Raw genomic sequence first — 8527 nt, 5'->3', positions numbered from 1 at the left:
GGACATGCCACAGAATCCTTCAGCACACATTCTCAAGTGCAATTAAGATGGTTTGTGGGCTGCTAGTAACAAAGATCTAAAAGAACTGTGACCTTAACAAGGTAGAGTTTTGATTTTCTGTCTATAAACAAAATACAGAGTAGGTGACTGAATTTATTTTCAAATACTTAAGGACACTGAATTCTTCTACTCAGCAATTATTAACGCTTGACTTCCATGTTATTTTATTTTTTTTAAGTTTCTTTATTTTATACTGAGCCAAAGATACATCATTTTATTTTTTCCTACATGTACATTTCAGTGACATTAGTTACGTTATTCAAATTGTTCAGCCTTACTTGCTAGTTACCATTTCCACATTATTCTACTATCATTATCTTAAACTAACTGCTGCTTAAGTTTCCCATCCAATGTTTTGAGTTGCCATTTGTAAATATGATCTCACAGAGATCATTCTTTAAAAGCACACAATGCTCAAAGCAGAGGTAATTTACTAATTAAAATGATCTATTCTATGTTTCAAAGAAGACTTCAGGGCATAGTTTTGGTTTAAGATTTAAAACTTTAAGATTATCTCTGGGAAAAATTTTCTTGTGCTCATGCATGTAAGTTGAATTTTTCTGCATCAATATTGAACATACTAAAGAGGAATCAAAGAAAAAAATTCCCTTTTACAATATCATCTAAAATAACATAATTCCTAGGAATAATTTTAAGAAGACTTGCACACACAAAGGTGTAAAAGAGTACTAAAATTGATTAAACATGACTTAAATAAATGGAAGGATATGTCATGCTCCTGGATTGGAGGACTCAGTATTGTCAAGATGTCAATACCACCTAAAGCAGTTTATAAATTCCAGGAAACGCCCCCTTCCCAAAATTCCAACAGCATTCTTTCCAGAAATGAAAACATCAATCCTCAAATATACGTGGAACTGCCAAGGGCTCTTAATTGCCTAAGCAATCTGAAAAAGAATAGAGTAGAAGCACTCTCACCTCCCAATCTCTTGACTTCCATTCTTGTGGTATGCTTGTGGTCACAGGATGGCTGTTGGAGCTCTGAACAACTTGTTGGAGATCTAGGGAAGCATCAAGGAGGAAGGGTAAAAAGGAGTTTGGCTTCCAATTGAATCATTTTACTTCCTGCATGTCTCACTTAATGACTTTAACTTGTATCTTATAGGCTACCTTGATTTTCAAAGAATGCTGGGAAATTTAATTTTTTTTTTTTTTTTAAATCTGGGGCTATTGATTTCCCTGGAAATATAAGGTCTAACACTGAGGTGAAGGCGGTAGAAAATATAAAGAAGGCAACCAGAACTCTACAATTTCTACAAATTTTCTTTCTCTTTGTGACTATTTCCAAGTGATGGAATTTCCTCCTCCTGCAGGAACAGAGTTCCTTGAAACTTTTTCTAAAAAGAAACAGTTGGTAATGTTTCCTCAGAGAGGGCTGTATGATAAGACTCAGAGTTCCTAGATTTCAAGCTATTTTTTAAATTTTTTTATGCTGCTTCTTTTTCACGTTCAATACAGATTTTACTAATTTGCCTGTCTGAAACTCTGTGACAAACTCAAGAATCTTACTGCTAGTGTGATATATTCCTTTCCTAGGACTGCCCTAACAAAATTCTGCAAAGTAGATGGCTTTAAACAACAGAAAGTTAGTCTCAGTTTTGGAGGTGGTGGTTCAGCATCAGGGTGTCAACTGTTTTGATTCCTTCCGAGGCTTTGATGGAGATCTGTTCTACTCTTCTCTCCAAGCTCCTAATAGCGCCAGGGATTACTGAGTTTCTACTGCAGCATCATATGGCGTCCTTCATCTCTCTCTCTTTGTCTCTGTGTATCTTCTCTTTTATAAGAGCACCAGTGTGACCAACCCTATTCCAATGCAATCTCATATTAATCTAATTGATAACATCTTCATGGACCCTATTTACAAAGAGAGACACATTCACAAGCATAGGCGTTTGGACTTCAACTTATGTTTGTGAGGGACACAATTCAATCCATAACAGGTGAGAACCCTGCTTTGTGTATATTTGAATTAAACTTTCAGTGATTTGTTCTGAAATCAATATTCTTTGTCCAGTGGGAGCGAGTTCAGATGTCCTCTGCAAAGGTATAACTTAAAATTACACATTCAAAATATCTGCCTATTCTGAAGGTCATGATTTAAAAATGAGAATTTTTACAGATTTAAATTCTTCCCAGTCTGGACTCTTCCCTTTGGATAATTTGACCTCAGGTTATACTTTTGTGATTTTTCTCCCCTGAGGACCTGGTCCTGTAAGTCCTATTTTACATGGGTGATTATTCTCATAGTATCTATGAGATGCAGAACCTACTCTCAGAATTATGATTAAGGTTCCAAAGAATTTAATGATGAAAACGTCACCCTTTGAGGTGCGTCAATTAAATGAGTTGACAATATTTGTTGTAGTTCTAATGTAAATAAAATGCCCCAAATCTCTTAACTTGCCACCGAGACTGCTTGCCTATGTGAGTATTTACATGGCTGTTTTTTTCAAAAATTAAAATGTTGTAAAAAGCATAATGAAATATTAAAATGAGATTATTCTCCATCCTTCAGGCAAATCAAAATTTAACTATGCTGTAAAAACTCAGACCAGTGTAACGGATTGAGTATCAAAGTGTTTTAAGGGCTATTTTACTTCTAAACTACAAAATGTAAAATATTTTTCTAAACTATTCTCAGTCCTCTCTCCCCCAAAATTTACTTTTTATTTATTTTTTTAGCCTCATACGACTTATTTAACATTTGGATTTTTAGAACAAATTGTGCCAGCATTTGGGTTTTTGACTGCTTATAATGAAGATTCAGACTTCTTTTGGTTAGGGGACAATTTTCATATTTCTATTAGAAGTCCCAGTAATTTAAAAGGTAAGAATTTTATGAAAGATTAAGACAGACTTCCTGAAGCATGGAAAGTTTAGCTACAGAGAAACATTTCTAGTTCAGGTGATGGTGCATGTACTGTCTTATTCTCTGTGTTCACAGAGACGGCTTCAGTGTGTGAGGCTGTTATCTTTTAGGACAAGGGAGAAGGAACAACAATCCAGAACTTAGAATGAATGACTGTTTTATTATGCAGGTAACCCAGGAAGTGTTTTTACACATAAGAGTCTTCACTAGGGTTTATGTTATGCAGGAGTACATTCATAGTGTGATTTGGAAAGTCATAGTCTTTTAAAAAGTTCTCTTGAGTGATTTTGATAAAAAGCCATGTTAGAGGACATTTGTCATAGATAAAAATATGCAGGTTGACTTAATTCCGTAAAACCCTTTTGGATATTTTCACAGTGTAAAGATCTATAGTACATTTACTTCCTCTGAGATCAGTATTCTTAGAAACTAATTTCAAAGGTATTTGGGGGTTATTCTAACAGAGATTTTTAAATCTCATATAGGATCAACGGAATTGATCTGTAATTTGTTAATAATTAGAGCATAACGTAAATCTGTAACCTTGAATGAGTGACTTTCAAGGACCTAAGATGACACTTATGCAATTAGGTTATTCAATTTGTAGGAGACATAGGTTGGCTAAGAAGAGGACTGAAATTGATCAGTAGACTTAGCAAATAGAAGGAGTTTTTATAAAGAAGAACAGAGAATTGGGTTGCTTGCTTGAAATAGATATGGAGTAGATGGATTAATTACGTAAACAAAGGAGATACTACAATGTATAAATACAGAGAGGAAAATTGTTACTGTAGGAAATGGAGGGGACAATTACAGGAGGACTATTTTAAGAGTGATAAAGAGATGGCACCTAGTGCACTCAGAGAGGGTTTGGTCATTAAAAAAAAACAGAAAATTCATGTATTGTGAAGAGGAGATCCAGCAGAATTATGACATCAGATATTGAAGCAAATGTCAATAGGAATTTCAAGAGTAACTGAATCTCATTACTAGGATTATTTTAAAAGAAATCAGGCTTGGTTAATATTGAAGATATTTATGATATAGTTCGTGTATGTGTATGTGTGTGTGCGATGTTTTTCTTTTTTCCTTGGAATCTCTTCTCTCATCTTTTTCACTCCTGCACACACAGCACCAGCAAAAAAGTAAACTGTTTACAACAAAAATTGTATCTTCCCATGTTTTATTCATGCTCATATAATTATTTTTATTTTGTTTTATGATACTATTATACATAGTTTTATGCTTATTTCTTTGTTGTTCAGTAGTGCCTTGTCAGTGACATCTTTCAAAATTGTGAAATATGTACATTGGGGATTTCAGTTATTAGTTAAAAAGATTCTGCCATTCCTAGAATGCAGAAAAACATCTCATTTACTAACATGGAAGTGAATATTAAATAAATCTTCCTTTACTTTTATATTAAAACTTTATTGTATTTATAGTTGATTTTTATTAATACTACTAACTATATATACACAATTTTGTTTTCTACCAGTTGTCTCGAGTTCATGTGGTAACCCTAATTGCTTCATAGTCTGCTCTTTTCCCATATGTTTCGAAATACTTGTTTGTCTTTCATTACTTGGTAAGATTGCTGAGGTTATGGACCATATTTTAATCAGCCTTATATTCCTGAAATATTGTACAGGGCTGAAACTTGATAAATCATAATACCTATTTGTTGCATGAATAAATAAATTATCTGGAGATTTCATAAAGTCACTAGTTGCCATTATATTTACAGGTAAATTTGTCCTGAAGTCTGAAATAAGGACATATAGAAGAATATATGGAACAACAAAACAGTGTGACTGAGTTTGTCCTCTTGGGGCTCACTCAGAGTTTCCAAGGCCAGAAAATATTATTTGTTGTGTTCTTGCTCATCTACATTGTGACAATAGCGGGCAACCTACTTATTGTCTTGACTGTGGTGGTCAGCCCAACACTGGATACCCGTATGTACTTCTTTCTTGGCTACTTACCACTTATGGATGCTGTTTATTCTACTACAGTTACCCCAAATAAGATTATAGACTTAGTCTATGAGAAGAAAACCACCTCTTTCCAAGCTTGTCTGACCTAGCTTTTTATAGGACACTTATTTGGTGGTTCTGAGATTTTACTTCTGGTGGTCATGGCCTATGATCGCTACGTGGCTATCTGCAAACCCCTGGGTTATATGATGATCATGAACCCACGGTTGCGTGTTCTGCTGCTGCTGGTGACTTGGGTTGGAGGTTTTGTGCATGCAGTACTTCACCTTCTCCTTGTTTACAACCTTCCCTTCTGTGGTCCCAATGTCTTTGACCACTTCTGTTGTGACATGTACCCCTTATTAAAACCTGCCTGCACTGAAACTATGTCATTGGTCTCACCGTGATCACCAGTGACGGGGCAGTATGTGTGGTCATTTTTATGCTGTCACTCATCTCCTATGGAGTCATTCTTCAGTCCCTGAAGAACCTTAATCAGGGACGGAAGGGCAAAGCCTTAGCCATGCGGGCTCCCACATCAGTGTGGTGGTCCTCTTCTTTGTCGCTTGTATTTTTCTGTATGTGAAACCTCCTTCTACCTTACCCATTGATAAATTCTTGGCTGTGTTTTGCATTGTTTCACCCCTATGTTGAATCCCTTTATCCATACTCTGAGAAATGTGGAAATGAAAAATTCCATGAAGAAGCTCTCTACCAGAAAAAGAAAATGAGGGGACAGGCAAATGCATCATCTACTTTCAATAAAGAACTGTCCCTTCCAGGAAAACAAAACAAAACACTGAATTCCATTGCTATCCTGTCGATTACAGGGAAACTGTGTGCAATTATTTAATTGTGGTAAATATTTCCTTATGTCATTATGATTGTGCATGATGCAAAATATTCATTAGGATACCTCTAATGATTAATTTTGTTGAAAATGTATTTTTAAGATTTTCATTTCCTAAGAAAATTAACATACTTTTTTTGGTGTAGAATAGTTCTCTTGAGTCTATAGATTTAGGTTCTATGCGATGACTTATGCTACAGCTAATGCCAGAAATCTATTTTAGTTGATGGAAGGTTTTCTCATGTCTCTTTTTTAAATAAACCTAATCCTTTTTTCACAATTAATAGTGCTCATTGCTGATTTCAGAATAATACATTTTGAAATATGAAAACATTTCCTTTTACCCCATACAAACATGGCTCCTATTACTTAGAAGCTTATATATTTATTTTTATATCTGCAAAATATTTTCAATATGTAGTTTTGCTTATATTGGTTAGCACGTTAAGGTTTGGCTAAACATGTGAAAAGAATGTGAATGAACAAGGCAGATAGGCAGAAAAATGACTCAGTCTTGCTTCTTTCTCCAATTGGAAAATCATCTCCTGAAGTAGAGCAGCTTTGTTTGGTGTTATATTTTCATAAAGGTGATTTATGTATCTTCCAAGGTCATTTAAAATATCTGATGAAGACTTTGTTATTTTTCAGTATCCCATCTCCTTCTTGCTCATAGTGTTTCATGGTCTTGTAAAAGGTCCTAAACGAAAAAAAAAAAAAAAAAACCCGTTGCCGATTTTGACTTACAGGGATCCTATAGAACAGAGTAGAATTGCCCCATAGGGTTTTTCTTTCAGGAAGTGAACGCTGCATTCATTTCATGCAACAATAGAAATGGAAATCTTTGCCAGAGGTTCCATTTTATTCTGAAAATTGTATTTATGACTATGATAGACTTCCCCGTGCCACATTCTTTGCTATACATCTGTATGTAGTATTTTGTTTTTATTAAGGAATTTTGTTATGCTGCTCAATCTTTTAGTGAATGACACTCTGACATCACCCATGATATAAAGAGTGCTCATGATGTCATCTTCTTGTGTCTCTATGAAAGCCCAATGAACTTCCACTACAAATAGCATGCATCTTGTCACTGTATCAGGGAATTTTTGAATCTCACCTCTTAGTGTTCATCACTGGGTGGCAGTATTCGGCTTCTGCCAGTATCCCCATCTGCATATGCTCATATAATAGACATTTCCAAAGTTATCTGAGCACTAGGATTATGGCTTTCTAGTGCAAAAGCTGTACAAAGAAAAAGAAGATAAAAGAAGAATTGATACATTTGAATTGTGGTATTAGCAAAAGATATTTAACATACCATGGACTGCCCAAAGATTGCAATGAATTAACTGACTTTGAGTACTAACGTGTCTAAATTTTATCTCACAGGACTGTGATAGTATCCTAAGTCAATCCTTGAAGAAAAACGTAAATATATATTCACTTCTTTCTGCATATAACATTACTCTAATTCTAAACGTTCATTTGGAAACAGAACAATATGGAAATTGCATTTAAATTTTGAAAGAGTAATGAACTGTTGTTGGTAATATGACAGACTCTAATGTTGTAAAAATTAAAGTCAAGTGATACTGCTCAAAACACATACACATAAACGTAAAACTAACCTAAATTCATACACACATTTAAGATCAGGGTGTTCCAGTTAGGATGCTTTTGGTTGCAAATGACAAGAAAAAACTAAAACCTTTTTGAAGTGTAAGCATATTTATTAATTGGTCATCATAACTGTAAATATCAAGGTTATGGCAAGCTTCAGGGTTAGTTGATAAAGTGTATCAATTTTGTTTGAAGGACCCATGCATGCAAGTAAAATTTTAGCTCACTCAAAGTTAAGGTACCAGTTTGAAATCCTAGTCAAGTTGAGCCTTGGTCCAACTGAAAAAGAAGTGATTAAGATACATCTTCTTGGATTGGGAGTTAAATCTTCATGTTGTGACTATTCATGAAAGCATTTGCTGATGGTGTTTGAGAAATAGATCATTATGGTTCCAGCTGATCTGGATTCAGGCTTAGATCAACAACATCTACTCCAGTCCAGAAATGAAGAACTGTGATTATCTGTCTTTTCAAGAATTGGATGGTAAATTTCAATAACTTACCTAGTCCCAGTGTTCTCTGCCTCTGAGCCATAGAGGTTTATTGGCTATAGACCCTGTAACAGTCAGAGTAAGGCCTTCCTCTGCTAGGAATATGGTTAGGCAAGAGAATCTGGGGCTTGTTCTCCCTTCATTTTTGGATAAATATCATTCACTTTATCTAAAGACTTACTAATAGAAAACTCATAATTTATTATTCACTTTATATTAATATTTTCTTTTCACATTACAGACATTTCTCATTACTTGGTCGTCTGCTACTTTTTCTTGGCAAGATCCGAGTCTTTTTCCTCTAGGGATTGTCTAGGGAAGAAAAGTGTCCAGGAGAGGTAACTTCATTTGAATTTGTTCCAAATATTCTAAGAAACTAATTTATAATGAACTTGTGTTGTCTTTCATTTAAAACAGTGATGATATAAAAAGCCACACACTATGTCTGCACATATAAATGGAATAATTATTTACTGATAGAATGACCCAAGAGATTTCTGAAAACTCAAACCCCTGTCCAGGCTGGAGACACTCTTTAATTGGCATCTAATCCTGTAGATGTTCTCCTATTATATTTTCTGTTGATACATACTCTCATTGCTTGTAGGAATTTATGGAAGGTCACGATTTTCTGAAGTGA

At 34.7% G+C, this 8527-nt stretch overlaps 1 pseudogene; it reads left to right on the top strand.

Moving 5' to 3' along the window:
- The first annotated feature begins 1372 nt into the window (after nt 1-1372).
- Nucleotides 1373-5657, top strand: LOC104845468 (olfactory receptor 4A47-like; annotated as a pseudogene).
- The last annotated feature ends 2870 nt before the right edge of the window (nt 5658-8527 follow it).

Source organism: Loxodonta africana, chromosome 7 (assembly GCF_030014295.1).
Source record: "Loxodonta africana isolate mLoxAfr1 chromosome 7, mLoxAfr1.hap2, whole genome shotgun sequence".
NCBI classification, from domain to species: Eukaryota; Metazoa; Chordata; class Mammalia; order Proboscidea; family Elephantidae; genus Loxodonta; species Loxodonta africana.
This window is presented reverse-complemented; position numbering and strand designations above follow the sequence as displayed.